Source organism: Paramormyrops kingsleyae, chromosome 4, assembly GCF_048594095.1.
Source record: "Paramormyrops kingsleyae isolate MSU_618 chromosome 4, PKINGS_0.4, whole genome shotgun sequence".
Lineage (NCBI taxonomy): Eukaryota > Metazoa > Chordata > Actinopteri > Osteoglossiformes > Mormyridae > Paramormyrops > Paramormyrops kingsleyae.
This window is the reverse complement of record NC_132800.1, coordinates 2,270,991-2,292,757: the sequence shown is the minus strand read 5'-3', so window position 1 is coordinate 2,292,757 and position 21,767 is coordinate 2,270,991. Positions and strand designations below refer to the sequence as shown.

The 21,767-nt window shown below is 40.9% G+C and overlaps 1 protein-coding gene and 1 long non-coding RNA gene across 3 annotated transcripts in view; one reads left to right on the top strand and one right to left on the bottom strand.

Annotated features, from left to right (window-relative positions):
* LOC111844380 (uncharacterized) overlaps positions 1-21,767 on the bottom strand; it is a 560,559-nt gene that overhangs the window by 239,821 nt on the left and 298,971 nt on the right. The gene's annotated exons all lie outside the window — the stretch shown is intronic.
* LOC140588656 (uncharacterized) lies at positions 2,525-4,981 on the top strand. 2 transcript variants are annotated; one of them, XR_011989800.1, is made up of 5 exons: positions 2,525-3,115; positions 3,277-3,333; positions 3,590-3,746; positions 4,154-4,224; positions 4,419-4,981. It is a non-coding gene; the product is annotated as an uncharacterized lncRNA (long non-coding RNA). The 2 variants fall into 2 exon arrangements; XR_011989801.1 differs by having other exon boundaries at positions 4,154-4,267.

The following is a 21,767-nucleotide window of genomic DNA, read 5'->3' as shown; positions in this document are numbered from 1 at the left end:
CGCGTCTGAGTACGTCTCGTCAGATCCGTCATTGTATTGTCATGTCTGCTGTTCGATGTCTGCCCGTATCCCGTAATAAACCCCGTTTTGTGCGTATTACCGGCTCTGCTCGCCTGCTTCCCGGCTCGCCTGCTCTACGTGACACATACATACTTAATTTATATTTTTTAGATTTCAAATTTGCACATAATATACAAAAATGTCTATTGTAATATTGACTGAAATCATGTAGAGTTATAAAAATATTATTGCTGTAATATAAGCAATTAGGTGGAAACATACACTGTAAAAAAAAAAGTAATTTTACAGAAATTTTTTTACAGTAGTTTCTCTTTTTTAAAAGCTTTCTGCAAAACTCCGTAAAATTGCAGAAATTATCCCTGAATTAATAAACCAACCTTTATTTTACGCATAACGCAAGTAATGAAAAATTACACGTATTTCACATTTTTAAAAGGAAAAATACTGTTTAATTTATACCTGTATGTTTCCCATTTTCTCAAATTACGTACAAATTTATGTAAAATCACAACATTTAATTGTAATTTAAAAAGCAATTCATAATTTAAAGATTTATGACCATACTAGAAATTGAGCATTTCTCTTTGTAATTTTGAGGTAAATCCTATTAGTTTTACATTACTTTGACATTTAACTTCTAAGTCCAATGTTTTTTTAAATTACTTTTAAAAAGATTATCCAGAATGGAATTGCACAGGTGAGGCAGTATGGAGTAAGATCGCTGTCAAAAATAACTCGTAAAAATGTACGTCAAATGTACGTTTCACAAGCGTAAATAACGCTTGCGCCTCTGAAAATTACGCTTGCTTCTGAAATTTACGCTTGCGCTTCTGAAAATTACGCTTGCTTCTGAAATTTACGCTTGCGCTTCTGAAAATTACGCTTGCTTCTGAAATTTACGCTTGCTTCTGAAATTTACGCTTGCGCTTCTGAAAATTACGAGTGGATTCTCAAGCCTGAACAACCTGTCAAAAAACGTCTTTGGACGTACAAGGCATTCTCTATCGAGGAAGAAACAATCGATTTTTGTTACTACGCATGTGCCGCAAAGCTGGAAAGATGGAGAACCAACCCAACCCGCCGAATTCACAGGTATTTCTATTAGTTTACTTGTTGTTGCACAACACTTTTTCTCGGTGTACATGCAGAATGTAACAAAATTAAGGTAAAGTATGTTATATTTTATTCGTACTAATTATAGTTGGTTATTATTTATTATAATATTGTAATGACCAGACAACATACGTAACTCAAAAGAGCACTTTAATGTACCCTGTACGGCCGCAGCCCACACCAAACTCGCAAAAGAACAGGATCCAACAGAAAAAGAACAGCAACACTTAATGTTCCCCAGTATATATAAGGTTGTGCGGAGCCCGCTACTTTTCCTTTTATCCACTCCGCAGGTACCCCACATTCCCGCTATCTCCAAACCCCCCGAGATTGGCTGAAAAGGGGTGGGAGGACTGCCCTATAATAAACATTAAATAGTCCTAGTCCTCTAGCCGCTACAATATGTTGTGACTGTCTTAATTTCTGTCATTGCAGAAATGTGTATTTTGGAGAGTATACAGAGACCTGGAATGTCTATATATATATATATATATATATATATATATATATATATACATAAACAAATATCAACAAAACTTAATAACTACTACATGCCCGTGAAGTGGTTTGTGCTCACTGAACCCTAAGCTGTATGAAAAATCTTATTCTTATGAAAACAAAATTATAACTGTTAGCCATAGCTACAGTAAACTCTTTATTATTTATCAGAAAATAACACTGTGTACTTAAATGTCCATCTCATATACATGAGACTATTAACAGCTTAGCCTGACACATTACTAGACAGCAGCAGTGACATACTTCTGCATAATAAATAATAACCAACTATAATTAGTACGAATAAAGTATAACATACTTTACCTTAATTTTGTTACATTCTGCATGTACACCGAGAAAAAGTGTTGTGCAACAACAAGTAAACTAATAGAAATACCTGTGAATTCGGCGGGTTGGGTTGGTTCTCCATCTTTCCAGCTTTGCGGCACATGCGTAGTAACAAAAATCGATTGTTTCTTCCTCGATAGAGAATGCCTTGTACGTCCAAAGACGTTTTTTGACAGGTTGTTCAGGCTTGAGAATCCACTCGTAATTTTCAGAAGCGCAAGCGTAAATTTCAGAAGCAAGCGTAAATTTCAGAAGCAAGCGTAATTTTCAGAAGCGTAAATTTCAGAAGCAAGCGTAATTTTCAGAAGCGTAAATTTCAGAAGCAAGCGTAATTTTCAGAAGCGCAAGCGTAAATTTCAGAAGCAAGCGTAATTTTCAGAAGCGCAAGCGTAAATTTCAGAAGCAAGCGTAATTTTCAGAGGCGCAAGCGTTATTTACGCTTGTGAAACGTACATTTGACGTACATTTTTACGAGTTATTTTTGACAGCGATCTTACTCCATAAGGCAGCAGCAGCCCCTCACGTTTATGTACATCATCAGCTCCATGTCTTCCAAAAGCATGAATTAGTAAATATAGAGGACTGATATACTCAGCATCCATGCATGTTAGTGCACCCCACCACAATCTAAAAAAATGAGACCACATCATCACTTTTTTTTCTTTTAATAACTTTTGCATATTGTGGGTGTGTCTATGTAAAATGTATAGGTTGCTATTCTTTATATGCACTAAAGAGAGCTATTACATAATATTGGCATAAAAAACCTTAGTTGAAACCGGCAAAAAAAATGAGTTAGCGCTCACTTAAAATGGTAAAGTATGAACGTGAGTTTATTATATTTTTCTGGATGAACTGAACTTTTAATTAGTTAACATGAAGTGTGAACTTGCACTGATTATTGCTTAAAACACTATCAGGCTATCATAGCTCTGGGTCAATGCTTCAAAATCTAAGCCAACTGTCTGCGCGCATGCGCACAGCAGCCCAACCGCTTCTAGCTCAGTGCACAGCCCGCAGCCTTGGCGCACTTTTCAAATCGCGCCACTGATCTTCATTTTGAACAGCCGCTCCTCTTAAGCATTTGACAGCGAGTAACGTACGCTGCACAACCTGGACCAACAGCATTTCCATGGTAAGAACTTCAGTGCCTTTTAATGAAAACTGAAAACGTGAATTCAGTACAAATTTCTCTAACACTATATGTTGTGTATAGTTAAATGCACGAACTGTACTAAAATGTTCACATTTTGTAAATGCACGAAAGTATTCACATGATTCTGTTACCTCACACAGCAGAGAAGACGTAGGGACTCTGACTTCTTCCCTTTGCATGTTCGCAATTGTATTCAGGTGCGTATCTCACTTATACGATCACAGGATGTTATTTTTATTTTTTTTAATCAATTTATTATTGTTTTTATTGTATAAGATTGTACTGAACACACTGGAGAATTTAAGTATGCTCAGTATGGAGAACTGAAGCCCTGACCGCTATATATTTGCTTAACTATTTTTGTCATGTTGAATGTTTAACGCATATTTGCGCTTTGAAGGTGGCGTGATGCCTCTTACTATATCCCCTTTGCATGTTCACAACTGCATACAGCCAGAATAAAGCAGTGGACTGAGAGGGTGGACCAAATGCAGACTCCTGTGTCCTTAATCTTCATATATATTTACGCTGACTGGTCATCTCCATGTGCTGTTCAGCTGGGACTGTGGAAATTCCACCAGTACAAAGGGGCGTCCGTCACAACAGCTCGGTCAGTATTGAACCAATTCTTTTCTTTTTTATTATTATTTTTTGGCTATAGATGATGCACAAAGACTTCTAAAAACAAGGCTATAGGTTTCATCATGTCAGAGTTCCCTTTAAGACTGTGTACACAGCCAGCTATTTTAAAAATATATATATATATTTTTTAAATAACTCTGGCCTCATAGATGTGCATATAGTTACACTCTGGAGCCCTGTCCGGTTGCTTAACCATTTAAATCCTGTGGAAGCAGCAAGGGTGTGCTTCCATGTCTTATCCATTTTGGCTTTGTGTTTATTTTTTTTTAATAAATAATGAATGGTGGAATCTACATTTTTGTGCACTTGTGGTTAGATATATTTTAGAACCAGGTAAGCACCAGATGATTTTTATCATGTCCTGACATGTATTAGGTGAGACCAGAGATGGAGATTTCAGGTCCAAAGAGTACAAATCCAGACCAAGATTTCATTTCCACCACCCAGTTGAGTATAAAAAGTCTCAGTCACAGAGTACTCAACCTCTGGGTGAGACCCATCTCTTCACCTCAAAATAGAAACACTTTCTACTGTTTTTTTTTCTTTAACCTTTGAATCCTAGTTAACCTATTCTTTTGAATGTTAAATTTTAATGTTCTTGTCTTCTCTCTCCCACCCCACCTCTCCTTGATGCACCAAGGATCCAGTGGACTGCTGCCAGTTTAGAAGAGGATAACTCTTTATGGGGTACAATGTACTGTCACCTTTCACGATTTCACTGTATGTTTGGTCAGGAGGGCTTGCAACATTATTAAAAAAAAAATTGTGCAAGCTACACCTCTGCAACATTGTCCCGGACTTGTATTGCATTTTGGTGGTCCAACTGACAGGGAGGTACAGTAAGAAGCAAACTTTAAACTTTTAAACTTTGAATAATGTTGCGGGGGGCATTTGCAGTGGACCCTCCCAACCACTCCCACAGTTGATCACCATGTTTAAAAACTATAGGTCTATACCATACTGTAGGCCTAATTCTACAAAACTGAATCTTTGCATTGTATTTAGTGCCATAGGCATACTTGTATTGCACTGTTATAATTCTCTATGGTTTTATCGGTTTCGTCTTCTAAAATAAGTGTTTAGTCTTAAGCTTAAAGGAAAACACCAGCTTTTTGATTTGCTCATTTGCAGTCAACCCCAGAGTTACATAAGAGGGTGCACATGCTTCTCTTCTCTCTTTTTGCAATGCCCAGTCTGACACCATTTGCCTAGCATAATTCACTAGAAATGCATTGCAAACACAGCTAAGAGAAGGGTATGCACCCTCTTATCTAACTCTGAGGTTGACTGCAAATTGGCTAATTTTTTTTTAAAACATGCCATTTTCCTTTAACACTTCACTTAATTTAAGTTTTTTCACTTAATTCGAATTACTATATTTTACTTTAATTTTATGGTTTTTGTTTGGCAGCCATTGCTGCCAGTCATCTGATATTTTTTACAGATATTTTTTTGCTTTATTGAAGGTGCTTGATAATATATTTGTAAAAAAAAAAACCTGTAAAATAAATGTATTTCTCTGCTGAACTTCCGGTGTGGTCATTTTATTGAAGGTGATTTGTTGCAAGAATTTAGGAGATATCTGTAAAATAGCAATATTTAACTGTTGAACTTTTGACACTGCCCTTTTAATTAAGGTATTTGATCACAATAATATTAAGAAAAAGCATAAAATAACAGTATTTCTCTTCTGAACTTATAGAACTGCCCTTTTAATCAAGGTATTTGATCATAATACTATTAAGAAAAGCTGTAAAATAACAGTATTTATCTGCTGAACTTTTGGAATTGCCCTTTTAAGTAAGGTATTTGATCACAATAATATTAAGAAAAACAATAAAATAACAGTATTTATTTGTTGAATTTTTGGAATTGCCCTTTTAATTAAGGTATTTGATCATAATAATATTAAGAAAAACTGTAAAATAAGTGTTTTATGTAAAAGAATAACGGACATTTTTTGTAAATTTAATGTTTTTGCAGCTCATTTGAAATAAAACATTTTACTGTAATTTTACAGTTTTTGTTTGGCAGCCGCTGCTGCCAGTCATTTGACCGTTTTTTTACGAGATTTTTTTTTACAGTGTATAAAGCTTGAAGAGCAGGCACACAGTTTCCCTATTAAAACAATATGAAATACCTCTAAACAAATTACACAGAATGTAAATAAATCCTATATGACTTCAATTAGACTAGCATATGATTTAATATAAGAACTTTAAATGATTTGTATATGAAAATTAGTAAGTTTCTGTATTCTTTTAGTAATACCATATACCTTTACATATTGTTTTCATGTAAAATTCATATAATATTTTATGCAGTTTTCATATATGACCCAAAAATTCCATTACATGTTTAATGTGTGGTTTTTAATATGAAAGTGGCCATAACCGGTCTGATTTTGTATAGGACATATATTGGACTTGTATGAAACACAGAAGGCAATTCTGGCTGAATTAAGTAAGAAAAATATATGGTTGCTGTATATGAATCATACAGTTTTTTTTCATATGGGTAGAAAGGCATAGCTCACTTTCAGTTTTGTTTATCACTTAAAAATAATTACAAATCACATCGTTAGAAGTCTTAAATTAAAGATGTCAGTGTTAGAAGGAAAGGGTAAATCCACTGATGAGAGGGACCTATCTGAAGAACTTTCAGTAGGAGGAGAAAAATCCTTAAGCACGCAAGAAATAGTTTCTGGTTCTCGTGAGAGGCGACTTACTGAACGAGGCAAGCAGATGCGTGAAGAAGGAGCTAAAAGGCATGTAAAGGCTTTCTTGAAAGCTTATGAATCGTGGAAGCAGATAGCGAAAGAATGTAGGAAAAGTCTTAAGAAATTCTGTTCAAAGGAAGACCTTGATAAAATAAATCAATACATTCAAAGTGGATATGACCGTGTAAATCAGAATTATGAACCACTCCAACGTAATTTTATTAATACTCCAGATATTATGAAAAAATTGGATGTTTGTAATGTACTGACAACAGAAATATGTGATTTAGTGAGTAAACGATTGGAAGTAAGCTTTGCTCATGGTGTCTTTGAAGCAGAGGTTGAAAAGGAAAGAGTACGAATTACTTTAAATAGAGAGGAATATAAATCCATTTTTGGTGGAACAAATACTGAAACTGTCGTCTCAGAAGGGTTGGAAGGGTTTGATAATGGGTCTGTTGCTAATGTTGCTGCTTCTAGTAAGCAAGTAGATGCAGAAGCAGATCTCGTAGCCAACTTAGAACAAGCAAAGTCTATGCAGGAGATACAAGTTCAACAGATTAAACTCTGTAAACTGGAAAGTGAATGGAAATTTCATGAGTCACAGATGATGATTGAAATGAAACAGAAGCGAGCTGAAGTTAGAAGAGGAGAAAACAAGGTTGAAAATGATGCAAGCAGATATGGATGTTAAGGTGGCTGCAGCGCGGGTTCGAATGCATAACAAGTTTGAAGGTGAAGTGGAGAATGAAGTGGGAGAGTTTTGTGAGACAGTTCCTGTTGCTAGAACCACTACAACTGCGGATTTGAGTAGACCACAAGCATTGCCTCAGAGTTCAACAGCCAGCTTGGCTGGAGCAATTGCAAGTGCACTAAGTTTAAATCGTCTTCCTGTTCCAGAACCAACTGTGTTTGCTGGTGATCCTTTGAAGTTTGTTGACTTTAAGATGTCTTTCCAAATCTTAATCGGCAGGAAATGTATTCCTGCCAGTGAGAAGATGCTTTATTTGAAAGGATATCTTGTAGGAGAGGCACGCAAGGCTGTAGAAGGGTTCTTTTACCGGAGCTCTGAAGATGCATATGAGGGTGCTTGGGCTGTTTTAGAGGACCGTTATGGAAATCCATTTGTTATACAGAAAGCTTTTCGAGATAAGCTTATGAAATGGCCTAAGACTAGTTCAAATGATTCTTTTGCATTAAGAGATTTTGCAGATTTCTTAAAAGGCTGCGTGGAAGCTATGCCTCATGTTAAAGGATTGGCCATTTTGAATGATTGTGAGGAAAATCATAAACTTTTGGAAAAATTGCCAGATTGGATTGTATGAAAATGGAGTAGGATTGTTGTAGAAGAACTGAACAGGAGCATATCCAGCCTTCAGCTGCTTCACAGAGTTTGTGTTAAAGGAAGCTCGTATAGCCTGTAACCCTATCATCTCTCCTTTCCTTTTAAGTTCTAGAACAGCAGATGAGAAATCATCTAAAAGGGCAAAGGCTTTTAGCACAAGTGCCCAATCAAGAGATCATACATTAAAGATCTCAGAAAGTGTGTCAGTATCTAGGCCACGGTTATCATGCTTCATCTGCAAGAGTGAGTTGCATGGTATTGCTAAGTGCCCAGTCTTTGCTGCTCAGCCTATGGGAGAAAAAAGGGCATTTATATATCAGTCATCTTTGTTTTGGATGTTTACGTAAAGGTCATATCTCTAAAGACTGTAGGACAAGGCATGCCTGTGGGGTGTGTGGTCGTCGCCATCCAACCTGTTTGCATGAAGAGAGAAAAAGGAAACCTGGGGAATCTATGATGGAAGATTCTACCTTTGCCGAAGGGCAAATGACTCAGGAAGTCCATAAGGTCAACTCTCATGCGGTGATTCGAGAGGCATCTGCTACTTCAAGTATTGTCCCTGTCTTCTTGTCATCTGTGAAAGAACCTGAAAAGGAAATTCTTACATATGCTCTGCTTGATACACAGAGTGATTCAACTTTTGTCTTGGAAGATCTTGTTAGAGAGCTGAAAGTGGTCACTCAACCACTGCAGTTAAAGCTCAGCACAATGACTGCTGTAAATACCATTATAGCTAGTCAAAGTGTGGGTGATTTGCAAGTTAGGAGTTTCCATAATGGAAATTATTTTCCATTACGGCAAGCATATACACGTGATTTTATTCCTGTTGATAAATCCTGCATACCAACTTCAGCTACAGCTTTACAGTGGTCTCATCTTAAACATCTTGCAAATGAGTTGCCATCTTTTCAAGATTGTGATGTGGGATTGTTAATTGGATATGACTGCCCTTCAGCTTTGGCGCCCCTTGAAGTCATCACTGGCCATGGAAATGAGCCATTCGCACAGAAGACCAAGCTGGGATGGAGTATCATAGGAGCAGTAAATCCCCATCTGGATAGACAAGGAGGCCAAAGGTTTGTGCACAGAGTCGGAGTGAAAGAAATTGCTGTTCCACCCGCTGCAGACATCTTGATAGTCCTGGAGTCGGATTTTAGTGAGAGAAATGCTGAGGGCAAACTTGTCTCCCAAGATGATGTGCGCTTTATTCAGCTTCTTAGTAAAACCATTCGACAGAGAGCAGATGGCCATTTAGAGATGCCTCTTCCGTTTAAAGGTCATAATTCTCCTTTACTGCCAAATAATAGGAAACTGGCTACAATTCGGCTTCAGCATTTGAAGAGAAAGTTAAAGGATAATCAGCAGTTTCATGATCATTATAAGGCCTTTATGGAAGATGTGATTAATAAAGGTGATGCAGAGCCGGTGCCAGAGGCAGCAGTGGGAGAGGTCTTTTGGTATATACCTCACCATGGTGTATACCATTCTAAGAAACCTGGTAAGCTGAGAGTTGTCTTTGATTGCTCAGCTAAATTTCATGGCATATCTTTGAATGACACCTTATTGTCAGGCCCGGACCTGATTAATTCTTTGGTGGGAGTTCTCTGCCGTTTTAGAAAGGAGGCGGTAGCTATTATCTGCGATATTGAAAGAATGTTTCACCAATTTTTCGTGACACCTGAGAATCGCAGTTATCTGAGGTTTCTATGGTGGGAGCATGGCACAGCGATACAAGTCACTTTATCCTTCTGCAGCAGCTTTTCTGGCGAACAGTTTTTATGTTGATGATGGGCTAGTAAGTGTTCCTTCAATCAAAGAAGCTTTGGAGTTGATTATTGAAGCACAGCAGTTGTGTAAACAGGGAGGCTTAAGGCTCCATAAATTCAACTCAAATGAGAAAGAAGTTCTTAGTTGTGTGGATCCATCTGAAAGAGCGACAAGTGTTGAATGCCTTGACCTTAGTCAAGATTCAGCTTCAGTAGAGCATGCACTGGGCATTCAGTGGCTAATTGAAAGTGACCATTTCAGCTTTAATGTGAACTTGAAAGATAAGCCTGACACTCGCCGTGGCATTCTTTCAGTCATAGCTTCCTTGTATGACCCGTTAGGGTTTGTGGCCCCTTTCATTTTAAGTGGAAAGTGTGTCCTTCAGGAGCTGTGTCGCAGGAGCATTGGATGGGACGATCCACTTCCTGATGACTTGTGTCCACAGTGGGAGGAATGGAAGACAGGCCTTGAAGGGCTGAGAGAGGTCTTAATTTCCAGATGTTACTATCCACCACACTTTGGCAAGAATGTGAGTGTTGAATTACACCACTTTTCAGACGCTAGTAGTGTGGGATATGGTGCTTGTTCTTACCTTCGATACAAGATTGACCACAACAAAGTCCATTGCAGTTTTGTCATGGCTAAGGCTAGAGTTGCGCCATCAAAGGTCATGAGTATTCCCCGGTTAGAACTTTCAGCTGCTGTGATTGCGGCTCGACTGAGTGTTTTGCTGAAATCAGAGTTGAACATGAAGATTGATGAAGAGTTCTTCTGGACAGATTCACAAGTTACCTTAGCATACATCAACAATGAAGCACGGAGATTTCACATGTTCGTGGCCAATCGTGTCCAGTTAATAAGGGAGAATACTAATTCAAGCCAGTGGCATTATGTTGATACAGCAGAAAACCCAGCTGATCATGCTTCTCGGGGACTTCGTGCATCAGAGATTCTATCAACCAACTGGTTATCAGGTCCCGAGTTGTTGTGGAAGGAAAAAAATTCAACTTGAACCTTGTTCATCAAATGACCTCTTGGTTGGTGACCCAGAGGTTAAGGTTGTTAAAGCATTTGCATTAAATGTGACAGAGTGTACAGATATGTTTGATCGCCTGTCTAGATTTTCATCTTGGACAACACTCAAGGTAGTGGCAAGAATTAAGACTGCGTTTAGAACAAAGGTGTCTTACAGATGTTGTGACTGTTAAGGAGCGTGAGAGTGCAGCCAAAGTTTTAATAAGGCTTGTCCAAAAGCAGTCATTTAGCCAAGAGTTAAAGTACAAGTGGGTGAACAGAGATCACTTAAACAGAATTCTTCAACTAAACCCTCAGTTATAGAAAGACCAATACAAAAGTTAGTTCTGCTAGTTGAGAGCGAATAGTTATGAGGTACATATATACAATTTATGTATTAGATGTATGGCTATGTTTGTGTTTATTGAAGTTTGTATTTGCGTGAATTAGATTGTTAAATGTTGTGTATACATCTCAATACAGTTTTCACGGTGCTAAGATGCCTGATGAGACGGATAGAGTTGTCGCTGTCTGAAACTTCAAATAAAGGGAAAAACTTAAGCACCTGTCGACTCTCTGGGACCCAAGGGGCTGCAACATACAGACACGTTTTAAATTCCTCAATTTTTTTCTGTTGATGCAGCACGTCTCTAAAATAAAATTTTACGTTACGTGAAATAAAAACTTTGAATGACAAAACGAATTTATTTGATTACCAATATTTACTTTATAGGCTTTTATACTTTAATTTACTTTATAGACTTGATATGCTACAACCATATAAAACTTGCACGCATTTTGCTCTGGCTTCCGCTTGTTCGCGTAGCACACTCGTGTTTCTGAGAAGTAAAGATTCCAAAGTGAATCTTTACTCACTGAAACAGTTTCACCACATTGTTGTTCTTGCTGTACATTCTTGTCATCTGTACGTTTGATAAGAATAGTACACTTGTATGATTTATCAGATTCCTTTGTGAAATACTTTGCGAATTTCATCTCGGCCAATTTGTGAAACAGTCTTGATAACACTGGTCAACAGCGGAAAAAAAGGTCTAACTTTTTTTATAGCTGATCTAGGATAATTTTAATGCGCTAAATCCAAAAATCACATTGGTTTTGCGCTAACAGGTCAACTTTTTGATCTATTGTCGAAATTAGATAAACTGATGCCATGCAAAGCATTACGTAAACTACATTGTGTGCGTGCGTGTGTGTTTCTCATTTACAGGCCTATACTTAAAATTTTGTTGCTGCATATTACAAATATTGTTATTTAGAGTTTCAAAGTTAATGAAATGGCATCATTAAGAAGATCTTGCAGAAATAAGACTGATGATTTTTGTTACATTTGCGGCGAATACACTCTTGTTCATAACAGGAAACCAATCACAAGTTTCGTAAAGCGTGCATACCTTGCTTATTTCAGTATGGCACTAGGTGACCAAGACAAAGCTTGGGCACCACACATGGTATGCAAAAACTGCACTGAGTATCTGCGTCAGTGGACCAAGGGTCATAAGAGTTGTCTGAAGTTTGGAATACCCATGGTCTGGAGGGAGCCGAGAAACCATGACACTGATTGCTACTTTTGCGCTATTGATGTGACTGGGATAAACAGAAAAAACCGGAACAACCTGACATATCCTGATCTTGAATCAGCACGTCGTCCTGTAGCTCATTGCGATGAAATCCCAATACCTGTCTTTGGAGAACTTCCTGTAATTAGCGACCAAGACTCTCCCAGTGTTGAAGAAGATGAAGAAGAATATGTGGTTGATGAAAGCGGTGCGCCAAAGCTTTTCTCTCAAATGGAGCTTAATGATCTAGTTCGTGATCTCAGCTTGTCAAAATCATCTACCGAACTATTAGCATCCAGATTAAAGGACAAAAACTTACTCTGACAGCGTTCGCATCACATTCTACCGCAACAGACATCAAGACTACCTATGTTATTTCTCTCGAGAAGGATTTGGTGTACTGTTCAGATATTGCACAACTTCTACACAAGCTTGGAGTGCCACAATACGAACCCACAGATTGGAGACTGCTCATTGACAGCAGCAAGCGATCACTGAAATGTGTTTTGCTGCACAATGGCAACCTCTATGCCTCTGTACCCCTCGCACACTCGACTACACTGAAGGATAAGTATGAAGCAGTGAAGTACGTTTTGGAGAGAAATTTGCTATGATCAGCATCATTGGTATATTTGTGTTGACTTAAAGATGGTGAACTTTTTGTTGGGACAGCAGTCGGGGTTTACCAAGTACCCCTGCTTCCTTTGCATGTAGGACAGTAGGGACAGAACTCATCATTACATACAGAAGGACTGGCCTGAACGGGAGGAATTGGTGCCTTGCAGAGCAAAGAACGTCATCAACAACCCTCTGGTGGACAGAGATAAGATACTCTTCCCACCACTGCACATCAAACTTGGTTTGATTAAGCAGTTCACCAAAGCATTGGACAAAGCTGGTGGCTGCTTCATTTACTTGTGCCAGGCTTTTCCAGGATTGACCATTGAGAAGTTAAAGGCTGGCATCTTTGACGGTCCTCAAATCCGTCAGCTCATCACAGATCCTCAGTTCGAAAAGTCAATGAACGAAGTGGAGCTGGAAGCGTGGAAGGCTTTTGTTATGGTTGTGAAAAACTTTCTGGGCAACAATAAGGCCCCTAACTACGCGGAACTTGTCACGAATATGTTGACTGCTTTCAGGAACCTCGGATGCAACATGAGCATCAAGATGCATTACTTATACTCACATATGGATCGTTTTCCGGAAAATCTTGGATCTATGAGTGATGAACAGGGCGAGCGTTTCCATCAGGAAATGAAGGAGATGGAGAACAGGTACCAAGGTCGGTGGGATGCAGTAATGATGGCGGACTACTGTTGGAATCTGACTAGAGACATCCCTGCTGCTGGACATTCCAGAACTTCAAGGAAAAGGAAATTTAAGCCCCAAGTTTTGAACAGTGATGATTGAACATACAATTTGCATATATAAAGTTAATTTTGTGGTAAATTAAAATTTTTCGAGACAGAAAATCGCACTATTTTAAAATCAACTTAGCTGAAAAACCTGACCTGATCTACAAAGACTGATGCAATATTCGTGTTCTGTGGGCCAGAAATATGTTAAATCAGCAGAAATATATTAGACAACTCACAAAAAAATTTTTTTGTAACCCAGTGTAATTGTACAGATGAATTCTGGGTAGATTTGGGCACGCCTCAGAATTGTAGTGTGAGCGGTATCGGAGCGAAATTGGAGCGAGACAAAGCGACCGCTCCAGCCTTAATTAAAAAACCGCTCCGCGCTCTGACCAAATTCCGCCCGCTCCGCTCCTCGCTCACGCTCCGCTCACATGCTCTGGTCAAAGTCGAGATAAGTGGGTTCGACTGTATATTATACAGTCCTCACTCATGGTGCTTTGATTACATTTGAAATATCTAAGACTAAAATTGAAATACAAGCAACTATAAGGGTAATGTACAGTATATCTGTGCACATATGTACATTTCCACACTTCATAAATAGTCATATTTTAACAATTTGCAAAAAGTCCCATGAGTCTTTGCTTATATTGTTGCTACTGTTGTGTTGCTGTTGGACATGCACTCTTTGACATTTTGCACTACATGTGATTACAAAAGTTTAGACGTGCTCTAAATGCCTATATATGACTTATTTGTCATATTTTGTTTAATGTTATTTACACAGAAAGGAAGGTTAGATAACTGTTTGATAAATAAAAGTACTTTACTTTACTATTAGTGTTTGTATTTTGTGTAAAATATTACATTTGGCCCGCGGTCCTCCAATAGATTTTCATTTTGGCTCACTAAGGGAAAATGTTTGGGCACCCCTGCTGTAAAGAAAGTCCAATACCACTGCAGCCAACAAAATCAGGCAGGCTTGTTGGCAACGTATTGCCGACGGAGAAAATGCATACGTACATTTTCACGGTCATAAAACGTGGTCTAAAATATCTCACGACCGAGTATTAGACAATTAAGTGTTTTCTGAAAAGAATTGAAATACTGTTAATAATTACAGAGGCTAACAGATGCGACACAATTCAAAAGTCACCTATTATATGCTGCTAAGTAATGTAATGTTCCCTGAAGTTTCATTACTGTAATATTACTCATAATGTAAACTTAATGTTAACAATAACTGATCCGATTTCAAATAGTAGTGGAAAGCGTACGTGGCAGCAAGTGAAGATGAAATATAAAAACATCATGTCAAGTGGTAGCTAGGGCTTTGTATTTATATTTCTACTCATTATGAAAGATTTGTTGTGTCTAACCTCCACTTATTAGCATGTTTTTATGTTTTACAGTTAATAAAAAGGTGTCTGTTCATATGACACTTAATAGAATGTGAGCCACTGTTTAACAAACAATTAAATGTTTTACAACAGGACAAAACAGAAGCATATGTGTAGTGAGAAAACGACTAGGAACCTGTCACCATGGTTAAGTTAGCCTCATATTCAGTTTTCTGGCTTTAATATCTTTACGGAAGTAAGGTGGGCGTTTTTAATGACAGAATTGTGATGTCCAGTACACAGACATCGATGCACACCGATTATTTATCCGCTTCAAAACATTTTGTGATTTGTGTCAAATCATGTTAATAGCTAATATAATAGGTCCTTTCAGCCTGTGACAGGATGGTTTAGTATTTTGGGCTCATGGCGACTGTTCCACACCCCTTTGTTTCCCAGATTGCTTTACATACGAATTTTAATTAATTTTTGAATGTTCGAATGTATCCGTATACTCATAATACTGTGCAGTCGACAATACATGAATGGGTTACTAACTTTAAAACTAGACAAGACAGGCACATCTAGTGAAGTGTGCTTTGATCAGTGGACAACAGGGAACAATGCACACCCCTTGGGTTTTCAGAATAACTTTCTCTGTAACAGTTATTAATTAATACATTGTATGCATATGTAGGAATTATTAGCTCAGGTAATTTTTAATATCTCCACCAATATTTTTGAAATTAATTAATTATTATTTAATGCTGATTATTAACCAATCGTTATGCCGAATGGTCGGCTCCTCCAAACTCCAATTGCGGTATCCCTGTGAGTCTGTTAATGTGAGACTCAAATGGGATTCACTAATTACCAGTATCGCTTAGTAACCTGGGTTAGAAGGCTCGTCCAGCGAGCTGCATCACCAGGTAATGTAAACAATTGGTAGCGAAGCTCCCCTCACGGCCGATGAGAGAGAGTCTCGCGATGTTTCAGGCGAGTTTGAGGTTCAGAGCGTGTAGCAAGATTGCACAGAGGCAGGGACTTTATTGTGAGACACTCAATGACGGAGGCTAAAGTTGTGTAAAAGACATGCATTTATTCCTAGCTAACACTACAACTTGTACTGGGGACATGTTTAAGGGTAGGACAGGAAGTACCTATATAAAACGACACACTGGATATGCCGGTCTCTGCCTGACTTCATTCGTAGCATTAACACATGGTGTCAGAAGTTAAGAAGGGTTTGTGTAATCTTAACATAATAAGATTTTAACTCCGGAGCCTCGCGACGGAACAGAGGAGGATAATTGAGCGACAGGACTTAACGTCAGTGAAGGTAACGTCATTCAGGTTCGCGTGTTCATAACTGGCTACAGCCAGGCGGGCTAGCAACCTGTGGACATCGGTTGGAAAGGAGAAATGGAGAGGATTTTTTTTACCCCCTTTTCTTTCCTCGGAGCTGCACGGAGCGTGAGTAAGAGAGTGACATCACATGGTCCATTTACGGAAGTACCAGTATAACGAACAAACGTTCCGTAAACGGTTGTAGAAGTATGATGCGATTTAGCTCCAGTCCAGAGCATGCCTACCGGACGTGCAATAGACACGGACGGTGAAAGTTTGGATTCGCTCTCGCCTGAGGATAACCCGCAAAGAGAAAGTGTAAGCCTACCGGCACAAATGGAAACACATACAATGGCTACTACAGCAGTACAAATATCTCCACCGGATAGTTTTGATTTTTCAAACTCGGTTAATTGGCCTAAATGGATAAGAAGATTTGAACGTTTTCGTATGGCATCAGGCCTCATCGACAGACCTGATGAGTACCAAGTGAACTCTCTGTTGTATACGTTAGGAGATACAGCTGATGATATTTTGAGTGTTTTGCCATTGTCTGATGATGATAAAAAGAAATATGACAAGGTGAAGGCGGCTTTTGAAGCCCATTGTGTAGGAAAGCACAACATAATTTACGAAAGAGCAAAATTCAACATGAGACATCAGGAGGAGGGAGAAAGTGTTGAATCCTTCATAACCTCAGTACACACCCTGGCTGAGCACTGCCAGTTTGGTGCACTCCGCGACGAACTAATAAGAGACAGGATAGTTGTAGGGATCTTGGACGGAAAGTTATCTGAGCGCTTACAACAAGATCCAAATTTAGACCTGGCCAAAGCGATCACATGCGCACGTCAAAGTGAGACTGTGAAGAAACAGCAGTCAGTGCTGCATGGCAAAAACACAGAACACAACATAGACAGTATCAGGTACAAAGGAAAGGGGTTGAAACCTCAAGGAGCCAAGGAAAAATTTCCCAAAACAGAGAAGCCACCTCAGTACAAGCGGGACAGCCCCAGTGCAGAGAGAGAGTGCAGGTGGTGTGGCCGAACACAGCACCACCAATGGAAGGACTGTCCAGCGAGGGACGTAATCTGCAGGAAATGTGGAAAAAAAGGCCACTACGCTGCAGTTTGCCGGTCCTCGACAGCAGTCCACACTGTCACTCAGCAGAGGTGGCAGGAAGACAGTGAGGAGGAGCATGAGTTCTTGGGGTCAGTGACAGTCAGTACATGCTCGTTGACAGAGTGGACAGAAACACTGTCTTTTAATGGAGAACCTGTCACGTTCAAACTGGACACTGGCGCGGCTGTGACTGCCATTCCCACTGAGGTGTTCAAACCCGGGCGTGACGGACCTCTTACAAGACCCAGAAAAGTCTTATATGGCCCTGGAAACAACGTCCTGGAGGTCCAAGGCTGCTTTCAGGGCACACTGTCAGCAAAAGGTCACGGTGCAACACAGGAGGTGTTTGTGGTAACAGGACTTTCAAAACCCTTTCTTGGCTTACCTGCAATTGAAGCTTTGCACCTGATACACAGACTTGAGGAAGTGAGGGATGCTCAAGAGGACTTTAAGGCTTCATACCCGACGGTGTTCCATGGATTGGGATGTCTCAGGGAGAACTACACTATTGAGCTGGAGAGGAACGCCACTCCATATGCCCTCTCTACGCCACGGCGAATTCCAATCCCCCTACGAGGCGCGGTCCGGGAGGAGCTTGACCGCGTGGAAGCGATGGGAGTCGTCTCAAAAGTCACACAGCCTACGGACTGGTGTGCAGGAATGGTCGTCGTCCCGAAGACGAACGGGAAGATAAGGATCTGTGTTGACCTCACTCACCTCAATAAAGGGGTGAAACGAGAGCGGCACATCCTACCATCCGTCGATCAGACTCTGGCGCAACTGTCTGGAGCAAAGGTATTTTCAAAGCTTGATGCACGATCGGGGTTCTGGCAAATACCTCTGGCTAGGGAGTCAGCCCTGCTCACAACCTTCATAACTCCCTATGGCAGGTACTGCTTTAACAGGCTCCCTTTCGGAATCTCGTCAGCTCCCGAACATTTCCAGCGCCGGATGTCCCAGATGTTGGAGTCACAGGATGGTGTGCTCTGCCACGCTGATGACATTCTAGTTTTTGGAAGAAACAAAGAAGAGCACAACGCACGCTTACGTCAGGTACTACAAAAATTGAAAGAGGAAGGACTGACACTCAACGAGAAGTGTGAGTTTGGCCGGGACAGTATGATTTTCGTCGGCCACAAAGTCACAGCTACGGGGATAGAGCCGGACCCCGGAAAAGTGAAGGCAATAATGGACATGCCCGAGCCCCAAAATGTAGCTGATGTGCGCAGGCTACTGGGGATGGCTAACTATTTGATGAAATTTATTCCCCAACTTGCAACAATCACCACACCACTAAAAGACCTTCTAGGGGACAGGAATGAGTGGTGTTGGGGAACAAGTCAGGTCAAGGCATTTCAGCATTTGAAGCTAGCATTAAGCTCTCCACAAGTCTTGGCACAGTACTCACCTACAGCGGAGACAAGAGTTGCAGCCGATGCATCCTCTTATGGCATTGGAGCTGTTCTCACACAGAAACAAGCAGATGAGAAATGGAGACCCACAATATACATCTCCAGGAGCTTAACCAACACTGAAAAACGGTATGCTCAAATAGAAAAGGAGGCTTTGGCCGCCACATGGGCGTGCGAGCGACTCTACTCTTACCTCCTTGGGTTACGGTTCACACTCATAACCGACCACAAACCATTACTGCCACTACTTGGCTCCCGAGGCCTTGATGAACTTCCACCACGGATACTACGGTTCCGCCTGAGACTACTCCGATTCAGCTATGAGATCTTGCACGTCCCGGGGAAGTCTCTTATCACGGCTGACACACTTTCACGAGCACCAATCAATGACACCCCTACAGCCACAGAACGTCAGCTGGAGAAGGATGTTCAGGTCTTCGTGGACGCAGTGCGCGCTGCGCTGCCAGCTTCCGAGCCACGCCTACAGCAGATCAGTAACACCCAGCACGCAGACAAAGCTTGTAGACGCGTGGTCCAGTACTGTCTCCAGGGTTGGCCAGAGAAAAGTGAGCTGGATCCAGAGGCTAAACCCTTCTGGTCAGAGAGAGGACACCTTCATCTGGTCGGCAACCTGCTGCTGAAAGACGAGAGGTTAGTAATACCTTCAGCTCTTCAGACAGAAACCCTACAGCAGCTCCACCAAGGTCACCAGGGCATCACCAAAGGTCGTGCACGTGCCCAGCAGGCAGTGTGGTGGCCAGGTCTGTCAGGTCAGATCAGAGACCTGGTCATGAACTGTAAGCCTTGCCAAATTCACCAGGTCCCCCACAGTGAGCCTATGCGGTCTACCCCCACTCCAGACCGTCCATGGCAGAGGGTGGGGACAGATCTGTTTGCTTGGAAAGGGCACACCTACCTGTTAATTGTGGACTACTTTTCTCGTTACATCGAGATAGCCCGTCTCACAGTCACATCCTCCGCTGTTGTCATAGCCGCACTGAAAGAAGTGTTCTCTAGACATGGCATCCCCAACATCTTGGTGTCTGATAATGGGCCCCAATACTCTTCAGAGGCCTTCAAAGAGTTTGCCAACACCTACCAGTTTCAGCACGTCACCAGCAGCCCCCACTATCCTCAAGCTAATGGGGAAGCTGAACGCGCAGTGGGCACGGTGAAAAGTCTCTGGAAGAAAGGGACTGATCAAACTGAAGCACTCCTTGCTTACCGAGCAACACCCTTGGAACATGGGTACTCTCCAGCACAGCTGTTAATGGGGAGGCACCTCCGCACAACTGTTCCACAACCTGCAACATCACTCGTCCCACGATGGCCTAACCTAGAAGGGTTCAAGAAAGCAGACAGGCAAGGGCGTCTTCAGCAGGAGACACGCTTCAACCGCCGCCACCTGGCACGCCCGCTGCCAGAGCTGTCGCAAGGTCAGAAGGTCTGGATTACAACTGAGAATATTCCGGGTGCTGTGGTCGGACGGGCAGACGCTCCTAGATCTCTCCTGGTTCAGACAGACAGGGGCCTGTTTAGGCGAAACCGCATCCATCTACGTGCAGTGGGGCACCCACCAGAGACACCTGTGCCACTCCCGTGCCCCCAGCAGACAGACACCCGACGTGTCACCGCCACTCGCTCAGGGAGAGTGTCAAGACCCCCAGATAGACTGGACATATAGAGTAGTGGATAGGTTTTGAAGGACTATAGCACATTCATCTACTCTGCTGCATTAGGTTAGAGCAGCTTATGTTCAAAAAAAAAAACAATTTGTTGTTCGCAAGATGTTTATTCCAGCAATGTGGTCAGACTATTTTAGTTTATTAATGACATTCAGTTGTGGGTAAAGATCTAAGACAGGAATGGGACATTAGATAAGTCTCAGCAGAAGATTGTTTACTTTGATTTAAGATGTTCTTGCTTTCTAAAAGGAGGAGGTGTACTGGGGACATGTTTAAGGGTAGGACAGGAAGTACTTATATAAAACGACACACTGGATATGCCGGTCTCTGCCTGACTTCATTCGTAGCATTAACACACAACTAACATAAGACAGACATTACACCTAACACAAACAACAAACACGAAATAACGGAATAAAACAAACGATGTAATTATGAAAATGCAATGACCGGATTTAAATGAGTAACCTTAAATGGGAAATACTGTTCTGCAAAGCAAGCAGAGTTTGTGGAAACACGACCCTAAAGTCTTATAACAGGTTAACAGAACAGCTTAAGTTGTTAGAATGAAAGGAAGTTGGTTTACTTGGTTGAAGAGTGGGGGGGGGGGGTCTTGGCGGTTGATGGCAGAGCTGAGCTGATGGCACTCAGGAAGGCGCAGCGTTTGGAGCAGTGGAGTGGAGCCCCTTTGGATTCTCTTTCCTGGTGAAGCGTCAGTGTCAGACATATTTGCTTTGCCATGAGGGGCTCTATACCCCGCTTCGTAGTACAGGCCCGTGTTCTTAGTATTGGAAATGATCTTCCGCAATGGTAGATGCTGTAAAATGGGACTATGACAATAGAAGTATGGTCAAGTATGCATATTCAGAAACAAGTTCTCTGATCCACATGACTTTCATTGTCAGAGATGGATAGGACTCTGGCAGCAACAGGATTCATCACTGACCCCTGGAATACACAACTCAAGCTGTCAGTACGATGCCTCTCTGTAACACATGAATGGAAAATAGAAACATAAGCAGAGTGGCATGGTGAAGGCAGGGAAATGAGGTGATGATCTACATGTAGCTCTGAGACAGAAAGAGTTTATTAAGAAAACAGAACAACAAATGGGAAACCAGAACATAAAAGGACCATGAGGGGTCAGAACTGAACAGGGGTAACCACTACAAACAGAACCATAAATAAACTATAATGGGAACCGGGCAACACCAGGAACAAAACTTATAAAACAGGCAAAGTAACAACACACAGTAACAGTAGCACAAGTGACATGCAGGAATATACAGTAGCACTTAAA